The sequence below is a fragment of the Protopterus annectens genome, chromosome 1.part2, assembly GCF_019279795.1.
Source record: "Protopterus annectens isolate FY-2018-M chromosome 1.part2, PAN1.0, whole genome shotgun sequence".
Classification (NCBI taxonomy): Eukaryota; Metazoa; Chordata; order Ceratodontiformes; family Protopteridae; genus Protopterus; species Protopterus annectens.
This window is the reverse complement of record NC_056727.1, coordinates 963,430,574-963,448,600: the sequence shown is the minus strand read 5'-3', so window position 1 is coordinate 963,448,600 and position 18,027 is coordinate 963,430,574.

The following is an 18,027-nucleotide window of genomic DNA, read 5'->3' as shown; positions in this document are numbered from 1 at the left end:
AGTGTTCTGTTTGACTACTTAAAGTTAACTACCACAAAGCATGGTTTACACATTGGTTATTCTCAATACTTATTTTCATTTTACAGATTCTGCTACTTGTTCTGAAGTCAAGTAGGTTAAAGGTTGTCAATCCCATTTTGCAAAAAAAAAATGCAATATTTAGTTCAAAATATATTATAAAGTTACCCGCTTATGCTGCTTTACATTCAGTTTTATACACTTTGTACTGCTTAAGCTTTATTTTACTGAGAAGGCTCACAACAGCTTAGGTTATTTGCTTATAAGTACAACACAAATTACATCATTTCTGTTACAGCAGAACTTTCCAACATATTAATAAAGTCAGAATGCAATTTCAATAAGCACAGGATTTTTAGGAAACCTTCAGCAAATTAGCCATTGGCCAAAATATAACATCTGTCAGAATGCAAATGTAACATTTTAGTGCTTGTCACTGCAACATTTCTTTAGGTGCACTCTCACAAACACATGTATAATCACTTTTTATATCAATTTTTCCTTATATCAGTTTTACCAAACATTTCTACCTTCATCAGAGTTTTGCTTTGCAGGGTAAATAATCCAAACACTGTTTCCACCTGCACAGCTTTTTCAAAACCACAGTTGCTTATTAGGGCTCACTGCAGCAAAAACACACCATGCCAAGAAAAACTGTGGTATTTTTCACTTTCCCAGTTTCTGAAGTTGTTATACCCCACCAATAGTTCAATGCATTCAGCTGCATAGAAGCATTTTTAATGTTTTCATTGGGGTTGTTAGCATCAGAAGTCAAATTCCCAACCCTTTACCCTCTGCATTGACATTTTTTACATGTGACCTTATCTTCATAATTTGACAGTTTTGGTGTCAATGGCTTCATTGTTCTGGACTTCTGGGCTTTATATTTGTGATAGGGAACTACCGCAGGCACTTTTCCCAGTCTATTGCCTACCACTCACCTGAATCATCAAATGGGGCAGCATTAACTTTACAAAGCAGCAAGCTGAACAAAGGCAGCTGAAAAAAGTAAGGATGTTACTGGTGTCTAGGCTAGCATAAACATCCATCATTTTGTAAGCATTGGTGCATTTGCATTTTTGGACTAAATACTCTCAAAAGCAGTGAAATATGCACTAGAAGTCAAGTCAGTATATGTATTGCCATCAGAACTCTAAACTCTTGTTTTTTAATGTATTATAGACCCTGTGTATGTGGATGTGTGAGTGTGTGTGTGTGTGTGTGTGTGTATCTATACAAGAGATTCTGTAGAGCAATTGATGTTGTTGGTTAAGGAGGGCTACAGTTGCTTCTTCTCAAGAAAATGGCAGTACTAATCAGCGTAAGGAAGAGGGGATGAGCTGGGTGAATGGAAAGATGTGGATTTTCACAGACATAGAGTTGTGGACAAAGCTAAGAACAAACACAAGTAGTAAGCAATGAGGAGTGAGTAAGGGATTCCAGCAAATCCTGGGTTAGTACTGTTTTTAAGTAAGATAACATTATTTAGCAACTAGGGCCACAAATAGGTCACCATGGCATATATCCTTTAATTGCAGAAACAGGTACATCTGTCCTTGATTTTGCAGAATGTTCTGGTTTGTGTCATATTTCTATACTGTTGATTTATGCTTATTATTATTCAGAAAGTGCCTGTTACTCTGTGTTTAAGTAGCAATGGTTTAATGACCATCAGGTAAGCTTGTCTGAGATTGTAATATGCAAGTAAGCTTTAATAAGCATACTGTTAAGAATTGCCAACATTGAAAGCCTTTCTGTTGTTGCCATGCAGAGAATACTTACATAACTAGATAACGTATAAACCTTGGGTATTGAAATGCATATGACAGTATTTGTAATAAAGGACATGATTACATTATTTTAAGAAGCTCATTACATTTGTTGTAGACTTGCAGTCATCTTTGCAGGCTTTATATGTAAACTAAACAGAATGCCAATCTGTCGTGTGTGGCCCATAACCTGTGCAGTAATCCTTTAAGCAATGCATCTTGAGCTTGTTTCTTGTTTGCTTTTCATTTTTTTACTTTGATCATGTTTTCCCCATGAAACAAGTAGATAGTTGTTGTCAGGCAGCAGGTCTTTTTTGGATAAGAAACATTTTTACAAGTGGGGGTATCACAGAGATTGCTACTTTCAGCATGTTACTTGGTACTTTAATAAAGCTGAATATAAATTATAATTAGAACTGCAGTGCAAGGAGAAGTGGTTTGAGTTGAGTTCTGCTTGTTTTTCTTATACTTGATTTTGACTGGCATTTCAGTAATGTATTTAAAAAGTAATTTATTTTTTCATGCCTCACAACCTTTTTGCTTTAATCTAGATATTAAGTAAGCTGTCATGCAGCCAATGCATTGAAATATTTGTTCTTCAACACTTCAGTTTGTCTTGATTGGACTCTCTTGATGACAGTTTGGCACCCAGGGCAGTGTACTTAATTAAAGTTACAGTTTTTGTGGTTTTGAGTATAGCTCCTCCCCTTTCTAGTTGGCCACACCCCTTCCCATTGACCCCACCCATTCAGCTGTCTCCTGCAGCCCCCCTTTGATTTGAAGTCACCAGCCACCACTGTATACTTCTAATCAGTAAATTACCATTCAACACACAAGAAATCACCTCCAAACATCACAAACCATACAACTACAACCTTCCTCATAACTAAACTCTATATAACCGGCAAATTCAAAACATCCAAACACAGTCTTTTTAGAAGCACTCTAAAAGAAAAAAACACACCTCTCTCATTACATAGAAACTCTCACATCCCAGCTAAAGCATCTAATTTATTAGGCAGAACAGATCATAAATTCGTGTCATCATTCTTTATTTTAAATACAAAATCATTTTCTAAAGCAAGCACTTACCATGTACACCAAGCACAAACGATCCATATCTCAGAGACACTCAGACAGCTACGGACATCTAGCAATAAACCACTGCTGCTAAGTAGATATACGAGAGATACATACTGCTAGAAAATACAGGAAACATAGTGTCTCTGCCAAATTCAAGTTGAATATAGCAAATTCATTGCCGATAAGAGACAAAACAGTACTTTAACATTAAACTCTGCAGGAAACATAACTTGCAACCATTTACAAACCTTGTGCCATAAAACATACAAGCATATAACTGTAAGAGACCCCCAATTTATGTCAAAAGTCGGCATACAGCTGTTTGTTCATACAGGTACCCATATTTATTTTGAAACAATCAGAAGTCATGAACAATAAAGAAACTAGTTAATATATACTAAATCACAGATGGATCTAGGACTTTTGAACGAAAGTTCAAAAGACTGAATCCATTACCACCGAACACACTTTAACGAAAGCACTTTCATCAAAAAAGCACTTTTGTTAAAGTATGTTAAAAAAACACAAAATCTACTTGAATACAGGGGGGAGCCCCCCTGCACCCCCATATGTGGGGGGCAAGCCCCCCACACCATCCTACTTTAATATTCTGACTCTGAGGTTGCACTACAGTGGGAAAAAGGAAATTTTCCCTTATCGCACCATAGTATGACCGGAACAACAAGCATACTTACGCGAACGTGCTGCTTCGGTGAACAGCACTTTCGCGCAAGTATGCTCACCAAATTGGGATTTGGTGAAAGATGCAGTCGAGCATCTGTATGGATCCCATATGATCCGTACAGATGCTCGACTGCATCTTTCACCGAATCCAAATTTGGTGAGCATACTTGCGTGAAAGTGCTGTTCACCAAAGCAGCACTTTCACGTAAGTATGCTTGTTGTTCGTGTCGTACTACGATCCCATATGATCTGTACAGATGCTCGACTGCATCTTTCACTGAATCCCAATTTGGTGAGCATACTTGCGTGAAAGTGCTGTTCACCGAAGCAGCACTTTTGCGTAAGTATGTTTGTTGTTCCGGTTGTACTATGATGCGGTAAGGGAAAATTCCCTTTTCCTCACTGTAGTGCGACCTCAGAGTGAAAATATTAAAGTATGGGGGTGGGGTGCAGGCCCCATATGGGTGGGTGCAGGGGGCTTGCCCCCTGCATTCAAGTAGATTTACTGCTTTTTTAACATACTTTAATGAAAGCATTTTTTCAGTGAAAGCGCTTTCATTAAAGTGTGTTTGGTGGTTTTGGATTCAGCCTTTTGAACTTTCATTCAGAAGTCCTAGATCCATCATAGATATGCCCTGTTATCTCATGTATCCAAAACAGGTTTGATAAATTAATCTGAGCAGTGACTATGCCTGTGTAATAACTCAGAAGAGCATTTAGCAGAGCAAGGGCTATATATTATTTGATGCAAAGCATGCCATCCACCATCTTAAGGTCATAAAAGCAAAGATAGTTTACAGTTCAATTATATCACTCAATATGCCAGTAATATTGTACTAATATGCTAAAAAGCATAAACGTATTTAATTTGTATATGAAAACAGGTATAGAAATGAAAAAAGAAAAAAGAGAAAGAAAGACAATAAGAAAAATATTATCATGACATACCTTACTTGAAAATTTAGCAAGTATAAAACAAATTAGAGTCAAGTTGCAGTAGATGCTTTGAGGGAATTAGTGGGAACAGCAATCTTTGACTCAGTTTTTTGTTTTTTCTTTTTAACATCAGTCCAAGAAGATTTATCAGTAACTCTCTTCAGTGATGCAGATGCCCATTCCATATATTCAGGCAAGGAAATAACATTATTGTTTTTAATAAAGGTAGTGGCTTCCTCTAAGGCATTAAATGATCTAATTTCATTCTGATATAGGATTTTTATTCTGGCAGGAAAGACAAGCTGAGTTTTGATTTTATTCTGCTTTAACAGTTTTATCAATGGCCAAGCTTTTTTCCTCTGTTCCAAAACCCTAGTAGAATAGTCATCAAACCTAATTGGGTTTTGATTAAATTCTAATGGACTTTTCCTCCAGGCAAATTTTAGGACCAACTCCTTGTCCAAATAAGACTATTGATCTGGGAGGAGTAGAGGAGGATGTTGACACTGGCTTTCCTAAAGCTCTGTGAGCCCTTTCAATACCAAATGACAGACCCTCCTTTAAGTCTAAAATCTCTGGAATCTCAGGGATGCCAACTATCCTTATATTTGACATTCTCTCCTTATTTTCCAGATCATCCACTTTATTGAGAAGCCAAGTATTTTGTTTGATAAGGAAATCTTTCTGGCTTTCTTCTTCCTTCAGTTTTCCATCAATATCATTCAGGGATGCTTCTAAGTTTGTTATTCTGGATTGATGCTGTCAAAGTTCTTTGAAAGAACCTGTTTATTTCTGACAGCATTCCTTGAGATTTTGTAAATTCTCCTTAAAATCATCCATTTTTAGTGAGAGTTCTTGTAGAGCAGATGTCACAAGCTGCATTTCTTTTTTTAAAGCCATGTCAGAATGAGAAGTGTTCTAAGTGCTCAACTCCAGAAATGATATATTCTCCTTTATAGTTTGACAGGAAAAAATGTTCCTAAGTTCACCAAAGTTACTAATAATATAGCTTATACTTTCATCTATCACTTCTAATTATTTTTGCTAAAATAAAATAAGTTATTTCCTGTTTTTTATATTAGTTTCATGGAGCTCTGAAAAACTGCTGCTATCAGTTGGCCATCTAGGGTCCGCCCCTATCCTCTACACCATTTTCTAATGTATTCTAACCCTAATATCTTACAGCCTCTGAACACAGGAGAAATACTTCCCCTGAGGTCACACAACCATTGAGCAAAGGATAACAACTTGCTTCAAGATGATCCAATCTCTGAATTACAAGATGATAGAGGGGAGGTTAGCACAGTGCATTGACACAATACATAACATTGCTCCCTCTCAGCAAAAGGTTCTCTAGTTCAGTTCTCAATTGGGGTACCTTCTGTGCAGAGTTTGCATGTCTTCTTTGTATTTGAGTGGGCCTTTTTGAGCGTTCTCATTTCCTCCCACATCTAAGGTTAATCAGGGACTCTAAATTACCCAAATATCTGAGTGTGTGCTTGTGTGGGGTCTCGAAGAAAGATCTGACAACCTACTTCAGTTTCCCCCTTTGCCTTGAAAACTCTAAAGTTAGCTGTGGCAGTCCATGGGGTCATTCTAGGATTTAGATGTGACTTGCAAGAGAAAGAGAGAGAGAGAAAGAGCAAGCAAGTGAGAAAAGGGTATGTGAAAAGACACAGGAAGTTCTGTGGCTACAAAAATACTTATTCAGGAAAAGACACATTTAAGAATTTAGTTTCAGTCATACTTTGTTTGATCTTTCCAACTTTGATTAATTCGTGTGGAATCTGGGGAAATACTGGGCTACATAGATGAGGTATCACCAAGTAGTGATAGACAGCTGTTACAACTCCATCTGGAATATCTTCTGTAGTTCCACATGCTTCATCGTTTTAAGAACCTACATGTAAAACAGGTAAGAAGTGGAAAAAATGCTATGTACACTGTACCAGAATCCATACAAAGACAGACTAGAATATCTTGTTGTGTATTGCCTTCAGGAAAGGTGGCAAAGAGCAACATGACAAAAATGTTAAATTACCTCAGGAAAATTCATAATCTAAGCAGGTACAATTTAAAAAAAAAATAGGGCTTATTAAGAAATGAGAACAATATTTGAAAACAAAGGTCAATATCTCTGGGGACATAAAATAATAAAATAATGGTTCGAAGATAACTGGAGCTTTTCTGAAAAAGTAGTGGGCTAAAAAAAACAGCTAAATAATTGAAGATTTCACACAAAACTAAAGAACTTGCTTTTTTTCCCTACATTTTTTTAATACAATGCACTTTCAGATGCTTGACCAGGACCCTAGCTGTCTGACCCCGGTTACAACCACACATTGCTTTTCACCAGGGGCTGTAAGGACAAACATAATGTTATTTAGATAGGATCTTCTGCTTATCTTCTACATAGGAAAATGGCCAAAGTACATGGACCTTGTCTGCCATCAAGAATTATGATTTTATGTTTTTGCCTTTAACAAAGCTTTAATTTCCACCATACATCAACAGCAAGTAATTTTGTGAAAAAAATTTAAATCAGGCACACACACACACACACACACACACACACACACACACACACACACACACACACACGCAAGCAAGCACGCACGCACACACACACACACACACATGCATACACACATGCACATACAGATACTGACTCGCAATTAAAACCCTCCATCGGGTAGAATTTACATAAGGGAATATGGGAGGAAAAGTTGGACATTGAATGGAACTTAACTCCAGAACTTTGGAATGTCTTGCTGATGCTATTATCTCTCTGAATTTGAGCAAAAGGAACCGTTGCATGAAAAACACACCTTTCTTCTACCCTATGACCACAGAAACTTTACAATAAGTAAGTTAGTAGTGGTGATACACAAAAGTGTAAGTCTTGGAGACTTTACATACAGCTTATGAGTGTTACAGAGCACTGTTTGGTACACAGATATGAGAAATATTCAAATTAATTATAATTTAAAATGTAGAATGACATATTTGTTTATGAAAGTGATATAGTGTAAAGCTGATACATCATTTTTCAATATTTCGAAATTCTATAGCCGAAACCGTTAAATACCAAAACCCCATAACCATGAAATTTAAAATCACGAACCTACAGTGCAAATACACCACACACATACACATACACACAATCTCCCCTCACAATCAAACAAACAATCCTACACTACAGACAAGCAGGGGGCAAGCCCCCCTGCACTCCCCCTGTGGGGGGCATCACCCCCAACACCCCTTCTACTTATATATACTAACTCCAAGATTGCGCTATCACACACACAAAGGTAACTCACACACACACATTTCACAGCCGCTTGCACACACACATCACAACCAAAACACACACTAACATACACTAAAGCTCCTAACCAACACACTCATATGTACTTACCTACATTTACACCTATGCATTCACACACCACAACACCCCCCCACTTATATATACTAACTCCGAGATCGCACTATCACACACACAAAGAAAACTCACACACACACACACAAACACACACACACACACACACATTTCACAACCCCTTGCACACACACACATCACAGCCAAAACACACACTAACATACACTACAGCCCCTAACCAACACATTCATACATACTTACCTACACTTACACCTATGCATTCACGCACCACAACACCAGAAGCTCCGAACTTCGGTATTTTGAATTTCGTGCTTCTGGTGTTTCGGAATTTCAAGGCTTCGGTATTATAATTTCAAAATACTGAAAGTCGGGATTTCAGTATTTCGAAATTATAAAGCGAACCCATTTTCTCATCAACTATCTTAACATTGTTGAAGTATTTTTTTTTTTCTTAACATGGCATTCCTGGTTTATTCATTGCAGATAGTGATAAATAGTTTGTGAGACAAGTAATTCAAGCTTCTTCACAAAAGAGAGAATTTCATCACATCACATCTTCACCATGTTGTCGTCAAGCAAATGGCCAATATTTTGAAGAGTTATTCCAACAGTTTATTTTAGTTATGTGCTATTTATTTAGTTAACATTTGTTAACCAGGTAACTGGACTGGTCCAGGGACTATTTTTTAGTTACAACCTGGGCCAAGATGACAAAAATAAAATATAAACAGCAACAACTACATTACAATTTACTAATATTAAAAATACAGCTGAAGTAACATGAGGTAAGTAAATAACATAAATATTAAGGAGAATAAAACAGAGTGAGTAAATGACATGCTATACATGGTACAAGCTAAACTGTAAAGCAGAATAAGCCAAGTAATGGATATTCCTTTGCTTAGGTGTATATTAATCACACAATAAGCATAGCTTACAATACAGTGCATAAATTAATCAAAAATGTTTTCTTTACATCTACAGAGTGATCATCCACCATATATGCTAATTTGCAAGTATGGTAATTGGGTGAGAGGATTTTCTGGTCAACTGTTAAGAAAAGTGAAACATATTAATAGGAAATAAGGGAAGAGACATATGTTGAGTAGGAGATGGGTCTTAGTGTGTCTTATTCTTAGTCTATGAAGCAACTGTATTGGTTTACTTCAACCCAAAGAGAATTGAGGGACTTCTTAAGAGAGGTAAGGTTATTGGTTACCTTAATGTGTTCAGAATGAAGTTCCATCAGGCCAGTGCAAGTTTAAGGAAGGATCTCTTAATGGTAACTATAGTGAAGGAAGGCCTGTGAAGAAGTAAAGCATTGAAGTTTTGAAGGGAGAGAGAGTTTTCTAGATATAATTTATTGAGTAGGAGAAGGCAGTATTTCAAGTTTAAAAAGTTTGTAAGTGAAATCATTAAGGAGAAGAGCAGCCCTTTCAGCAACTGGTAATCACTTTCCTTTAGTAGGAGTAAGGCAATGGTGTTTAAATTTGCTGGAGAGGTAGATGAATCTGAGAATTTGATTTTCAGCTCTTTGTAACTGAGGGCTGTTGTGTGATGAGCCCAGACCAATAATAGTCAGCCTGTGTTCAAGCCTAGGCAGAAGAACACTTATGGCTATGAACAGTCAGGTTTCTTAAGTAAGAAGATGAGAAATCCTGTAAGAAAGCCTTAGTTAAATTAACATTTTACAGATTTGAGTTTCTACATGTTTATGAAAGGAGAGATGCTGATTGAGTTGGAGGCCAAATTATCTTTGTTTGGTGACTTGTGAACAGGTGACCCTGCAGGCTCAGTAATGGCATTTTGTTTAATTTTTTGTTATGTGCCAAAAAGCATCAAGGAACTTTTGTGTGTATTGACTATGAGGTTATACTTATGGATCAAGTTCTAAATAGCTGTACAGTCAGGCTGACCTTCATTCTGCAGACAGAGAGCAGTCTTTTCCCTTTAAGGAAAACAATATCATCAGCATACAGGAGGCAGTTGGTATGAGGAAGACCCATGAAAGATCATTTAGGAAGAGGGAACAGAGAAGTGGAATCAGAGGTGAGCCTCAAGGAACACCTTTGTGAGAAGTACTGAGATATGGGTATTATTAGGCCTAATAATACTGAAGGTATGATTGCAGAAATCATTTTTGAACCCACAGCAGAATCTCATAAAAAAAACATTTCACTATTTTAACTAGTAACCAAAAGCAAAATAGAATGTTAGAAAGAATGGTTTCAAGCAAGGAAATAGAAGAAGGGGTGAAATGTAAACAACAACAATGAGAAATTTCACTTGACCTCTGAGGAACACTTGAACTAGTAGCCAAATAGGTTCGATGTCTGAGGTAGAATCATATTCGGCTATTAGGATGGAAGTAAGATTGGCTTTATTTTAGAGAAAAAATGCTGCCCCGCTCTCTAGATAAGAGACAGTTATGTTATCAGTAAAACAGTGCAATTGCAGGAAAATATTGTGAAATATATGATGAAACCCTGAGCCAAGATTCAGTCATGGCAATTAATTATATCGGTTTTGCCGAGTCCAACATTTGTGTTGAGGCCATTTGTTATTAATATTACAGATGGTGAGAGACTATTTATCACTGTTAAAGATGGGAAATGTAGAAGGCTAATGGGCTCCAGGGTTGAAGTATCACTGGAAAGTAAAAGTAGAAGTGCTGAGAGTTTTGTCTTTTCCCGATTAGGGGTCGCCACAGCGGAACTCCAGTCCACTAATGATTGGCAGTGGATTTTTACAGTGCCAAGTTGCCAGCTCAACACCCAACCTTCAAAGAAAGCACACCCGTTCACGCACGCACCAACCTGCATGTCTTTAATGTCACTCGACTGCAGGGAAGGCATGCAGACTCCACACAGAAGACGCTCCAGTGGAGAATCGAATGGGAGAACCTCTTGCTGTGAGACGACAATGCTAACGGCTGCACCACCCCATGCTGAAAGTATGAGAATAATTTTTGGAATTTCCTGATGAGGATAGTTGGTTACTGTAATGGAGGAGATTAGGAGTAATAATTAATGTTTTTTGTTTAGGGGAGGTACAGAGAAAATCTGAGTGGTCCAACATTTGGGTACATCTATTTGTATGCTTATATGCTTGATGATGTAAGATGTATAAAAATTTGGAGAGGTAGCAGTGCAAGAGCTTTGGTAGGTATAGGCAGTGAAAGTGAATACACATACACTAAACAAAAATGCATTCATGCTAGGAATGGAATATAAGGAATATAAACGTTAAGAGACTGAGAAAGCTGCAGCTAAATAGCTGGAAAGCAGACATGGATAAACTGCTGTTAGAAAACTGCAAGCTGAAAACTGCTGAACAATAGCTTGTAACAGTCAGATGTGATCTTGGGGAAGACGCAAAATTGGTTAATGAATGTAAAGGAAGGTGTGAGAAATAAAGAATATTGAAGTAGGTTCAAAGGTATTAAGGTATATCCAAGAAGGTATGAAATTAGTAACAGAATATAGGCTTCTTCTTTCGGCTTTTCTCAGTTAGGGGTCACCACAGCAGATCACCTGTCCACTCATGATTGGCAGTAGAGTTTTTATGGTGTTGAGTTGCCAGCCCAGCGCCCAACCTTCCACGGAAGGCACACACACACACACACACACACACACACACACACACACACACACACACACACACACACACACACACACACACACATGCACTCACACCTAGGGCAAATTTTAGAGTGTTCAATCCACCTACAGCATGTCTTTGTGATGTGAGAGGAAACCAGAGCACCCAGAGGAAACCCACGTGACCACATGTAGACTCCGCACAGAAGGCACCCCAGCCAAGAATCGAACCGGAGAACCTCTTGCTGTGAGGTGACAATGCTATCGCTGCACCACCGTGGCTGCCCAGTAACCGAATATAGGCAAAGGTATAATATTCTTATAAGACATTAAGGTGGGAGTGGACTTTAGGTGATTGGTTACCAGAGATACTGGGTGGAGTATAGAATGCATAAAGGGAATGATACTGGAGTGGGTGGAAATTGGACAGGGCAGGAGAGCAGAAGGGAGATGAGTGCAGAGGGGTAAAGTAGATTGGGCTAGCCTGGCCTCACAGTGCAAACAATCAGGGAGAGTCTGGTCATTAAAACTGAAACAGATAAAGGGAAAGAAGATGATGGAGTGTGAGAAAATGTGGCACTGAAGAAAAGGACAGTTAATAGTGGAAGTGAGAGAAAATGGGGTGAACCAGAGGAATAATAGTAGGGATACAAAACATTACTCATATTATAGGCTGGAGTGGACTACAAGAAGCAGGAAAAAAACAATAGAAGTCCATGGAGGAAATAATGAGGAGGGGTGGCAGGTGAGTGGAACAGCAAAGTAGAGTTAAATGAAATGTAAGATAGTAGATGGCAGACTAACAACCAATAAATCTTGAAAAGTGGGGAAGCATATTGTTTCAGACAAGAGCAGTCCTCACTTTCAGATAAAGTTGAAAGTGTGCAATCAGGTCAGGTAGAGAATCTTTGAGCTGTTGGAAGTTAGCTTTTGGGCAAAGATTAATCTTTAATTCTGGGGAATGCCTTGCTCCATTAATAACCCAAACAGGAGGCCATCCAGTAGAATGATGTGGAATCAGGCATTAAGGACTTTATGTCAGGAATAGCACACTGAGCCCTACACAAACACTGAAATGCATTAAGAGGGAAAGGACAGTTAAGAATAAATGTGCAAAGTATTGCAGTGTATTGTAATGTATTATAGTGTATTATAGTATAGAAGTATGGTGAAAAGCAAGTAGGCATGAATAAATATATATCCCCAAAAATCATCTGAACAATTCTATTAGTGGATACTTTGGGATAGTCTAAATAAAAAACTTAGCTACTAGTGGTGGACTGTCAAATGTATAGGTGGCTAAGTGGAAAAGATGAAGAGCTGCAGTAGGAAACAGTAAAAACAGATAAAACCAACAATATTAGTCCGAACATGTGTTTGGAGAGTACAGTAGGACCTTTCCCTTCTACTTCTCAAATACATAAATACTCCTTTCAACGCACAGGACTGTTGTCTTTCTAACCGTTAATGAGTAGGAAAGGGAAAACAAAGCTCTCAGCACCTTTTCTTCTACTTTGGTCAGAAGAAATGTTAAATGTTCAACCAGAATGGCAAACTTTTAGCAGAAATGCAAATAATACTAATGCAGGTTATGGAAGACATCCCAGCTGTATACAAATTTGTATGAATATTATTTATTTATTTACTTACCTTTCATTAGTCTCACTAGGCTGATGGCCTCTTTTCAGAGCAAAACAGAAGTGATAGTCATACTGACTAGGGGAAATTTGGCCAGGTCACCAGGGAACTTTCTCTTAGTTTTTTCAAGCCTGGAAGTTCTGCAATGAGTTGCTCAGTGGTTGCAAAACAGAGCGGGAAGGAACTGCAGCTCAGCAGTAGCTGTCAGTAAACTCTGATTTTGTCATTGTTCTACATAAAGATAGCTTACCTGTGAAGCAGCTAGAAATGATGATCAATACAAATGAACCCGCAGAGGATGCCATTGCATCATGGAGCCAAATTATAAAACTGATCATGCTATGACTGGTGGCACAGGAAATCACATCTTCTGATAAAGCAGAGGCAGAGCATGAGTGTTAACTTTACATGTCAGAGCTATAAAGAGGGAGAGAGAGAGATGTGTGTGTTTGTCTCTGTGCACAAATGTGCTTCATATGAGTCAACATTACAGTGCAGAACTCATAATACATTGAAAGACAGTATCCATAGTGGAAATGTATTTATTGCTTGTATCTCTTCAGAACTGGACACTCCCATTAAAAGGTATGAGATTTGGGACAAGCTCATTATTTTATTTATTTTATCTTTATTTATTCTTTGTTGACCAGGTTCGTTCCACTAGGCTAGTAGCTGCTTTTCAGGAGAGACCCAAGGTGGTATGCTCAGTTATTGTGATGTGACTTCTGAACTGTTGAAGCTGCAGATCATTTCTGCTGCTATATGATTTGAAGCAGTTATGTTCCCCCTGGGTGTAATATAATGGTGCTGGCTTCAATATGATCTTTTAACACTGGCTTCTTGTACAATTCTGAAGGGCAGAAATGGACAGAATGTTAAGATCTACCTGCTTTTGGTCAACTTACTGTGATACGGGGTTGTTGGCTTTTTTTTCTAGGCATTATGATAGTTGGGTAGATAGATAGATAGATAGATAGATAGATAGATAGATAGATAGATAGATAGATAGATAGATAGATAAATAATAGTATAATATAGTAGTATATTATATCTATCCTTGTGGACCTTAATATTTTGCTCATTAGCATAGGTTGATAAACATATTAATATGTTAATTGTCTAAGTTTCTACTGGGTATTATGTAGTTAATGAAGATTTTTATAAATTAGTTATCTCAAGAAAATTATTTTTCCTGTAGTTTCCGAGGTAATCTTTTATTTGATATATACTGTATATATTATTTGAGACTGGCGTTATGCACTTTCTCTCTCTTGGCCTCTTATAGCCTTAGCAATCTGGTTCCTTACTTTTTTTGACTGATTTTTGCTCTTACTATATAAACTTATAAACACACACATATATATATATATATATATATATATATATATATATATATATATATACACATATATATATTATATATATTATATATATAAAAATTGTTACTGAGTTTGTATTGATGATCTTTACTTGTGTTTATAATTTGGTGATATAACAAATTTGTGTTTATCTGCATGTAACGTTTTAATCTCTATTAGCGTTATTTGTACCTGCTCTGTATGTCGTTTTTAGAAGTTATTTACCATGCAACATTTTGGAGCTTCTCTCCCCGGGTATCCGCTGAAAACGGATCTCTAGCCCACTCAGACACTATCTGGCAATCAAACGTAAATAAATATATATATTCTAGTAGCTTCGTGGGGCTTTTATTAGGACTTTGTTAGCTTTGCAATTTACTTATGCTTTAGTTAGTTTATTTCAGTCAGATTAGATAAAAAGAATAACGTCCAGTTTTGCTGCTGAAGACATAACTGATCTGAAGTTGGGGTTCATGTTTTCTTTAGGTTTTTAGTCTATAATTTTAACTTTTTATTTGTTATATAATAAAGCTCATCTCTGGGGCTTGATTTATGTAAATATTGTTGTTTTCTGGGGGGTTGAATTTGTGGATTTTGCGTATGCAGTGTGTAAAGTTACTTTTTAATATAATTGATAGGAAATGCAGTCAGCGTTTTAGTTCATTTTTTATTCATCAGTGTTTCAGTAAAGCTTTGAATTTACATGTTGTTTAGATATGCAGTGCTGCTTTGGGAGGTGCCATTGTCTCTTTTTTCTATAATTTGTGTGCAAAGTTACATCCTTTCGTTGTAATGAATGGACTATATTCCAGTTTATTTTTCCTATTTTTGTTGGTAGTTTTAATGTTAAATAAAGATAAATTTGGAATTACAATTTTTGAGGAGGGTTGTGTATCCTGGGGATGCTCAGGGTTTTCTTTTTTGTATATATACAGCATGCAAATTTTACTGTATTTTTAAGTCAGATTTAACAGAATTTCACTAGTTTTGATGACATGTGAAGGGTGTAGATAAGTTGTTGATGATATATTAAGCTTCGACAGTTTTTCTAATGTACCAAGGACATGTATATTTAAAAGATATCCAACAGTGTACCAGGCATTTCCATTTTGAATAATCATGTCTTGTTTAAACAACATTCTGTTATTCAAAGCCAAAACATCTAAAACCTTGGAACATCACTAGTCAAAACAGCAACACTCCCAAGGTCAAAAAATACAAAAGAAACACATTTTTGCAGGGACAAAGTCATGCTGTAGCCCCAATGTGCGGGCCAGAATTCTGTTTGCAATCTTATAAGCAAACCCTCTGTCACATTAAAACTGTCTTTGTGTCTATCTGACTAGAGTTATGGAAAGGGTTTTTCTAAGGTAAGGTGTACCACTTACAAATGCATACTAACATTAATCCTGCCCTGTCGTGTTTCTACACCTTACCTTAGAGAAAACCCTTTATGTAGTACTACCACTACAGAAAACAACTCAGACACATACTGCATACAAATACACACACACACACACACACACACACACACACACACACACACACACACACACACACACACACACACACACACTCACACACACACACACACACACACACACACACACACACACACACACACACACACACGAAAGCTGCCAGCCCAGCTAGCTGGAATTTTGTAAATAATTCTATGTCATTTGGGAATAGTAATATGATTTGTATGCTTGTCTTACAAATGTAAGAAAACTATATGTTACATGTATATTAACCTACTGGTGCAGAAGTGTGTGTTAAACTATGCTGTGTGCTGAGCTTCAAAAATGTAACCACAGTGCACCCTGCTGGAGAAGAGCAGAACTGTATATGGACTATATACCTATGCAAATGTATTTTTTCATGGTAGAAGTTGGAACATCCAGAGTTAACTTGCAAACTCTTTATGATTCTGTTTACCACATATATAAGACAGAATATCTGCAGCTAGAAATTCTTTCTATTTTCTGGAAACAAAACTAATTACAGGTTTCAAAGGTAAAAGTGTACAACTTTTTTATGACTTCCAGTTCCAGGCAAGCTTGTATTGGTAAGTGTCAACTTCTAAGAAATAAGTATTCTTGACATTAAGGTGCTAACTTTTATGTTTCTCTTAGCCTTTGTTTGACAAGAATGATGTAATCTGAGATAACCCAGCATAAATGTTTGATAGTAACTTAAGAACTATCTCAGAGACTGAGTGTGTGCATTTTGTATTTGTCTCTGGACCTAGAAACATGCATTCAGCACTTGTATTTGCCTTGCTGATAGTAAGTACTTGATTACATTATCTCCCTCTTAGAGACAGATAGGAACTTGGTAAGATTAGTCTAGATGTTTTCTGTATTTATGTGAGACTGTCCTGCAATGTTCTTTTAAAGTATTTCTTATGATTTTGTCTGCTGTCCCTGTGTTGAGTTATTGAGTATTGTCTTGTGCTTTTATTATTTATTATTAAATATATTAAAACCTTTTAATTGTGGCTGGTTTGTTTAGAGATATGTAAGTGCTTAGGGTACTTGCATGTATTTGGTGACACTGTACAGGCCACTCTTAAATAGCCTTAAAAGTTTGGTCACACTTACCATTTGGATAATAGTAACATTACACAGTAGAATTAGTCACCCTTTGGGAAAGGTCTTATAGTAGATGATAAGTAAGGGTGGTTGGTGGCATTGATTTCTACTTTATAGTCTGAGCAGAAGGGGGCACAGCTAGTGAACCTGTGCCAGCCTTCCCCAGAAGTGTTTGTGTGCTTGTATATAAATCAAATATCAAAGTGTGTATGTATGTGTGTGAGTCAGCTACTTGGGCAAGGACACAAAGTACTGGTTGGACAGAGTGGGTGTTGGAGGTTTTGGCTTGACCACTCAGCTGAGATCTTAACCCTATAGCTGTGCCAGTGGGGATTCTTACTGGGGATCTTGAGAGAGAGCAGAGAAACCAGCCTCAGACTGACTGTGATCTCTGTTTGCTCTTAAGGGAAACTATACTTTACTGTGTATGTACTTGTCATCCTCCCAATGTGCATGGCCCTCACTGGTGTTTGTGATGGGGATTGAGGCTCCTTGATAACTGGGCCAGTGCAGGGGAATCACAACACATACACACACACACACACACACACACACACACACACACACACACACACACACACACACACACACACACACACACACACACACACACACACACACACACACACACACACACACACACACACACACACACACACACACACACACACACACACACACACACACATACACCAAACGCTAAGGGGGAATCCATAAAGGTTACTGTGAGGTGTACACAATGTGTATACCTTGAAGTATCCTATTTGACGCTTTTGCATGAAGACATTTATTTATTTGAGTTTTTTAACTGCGATAAGTCCGACGGGACAGGGGCCCTTTTTCAGCAGAGGCCTCGAGAGAGAATATATGCATGAACCACTTTAACTCTGCGGTTGTGCTGCATGCTAATGAGGCAGTCTGAGAGAGAGGCATATACTAATTATCAGT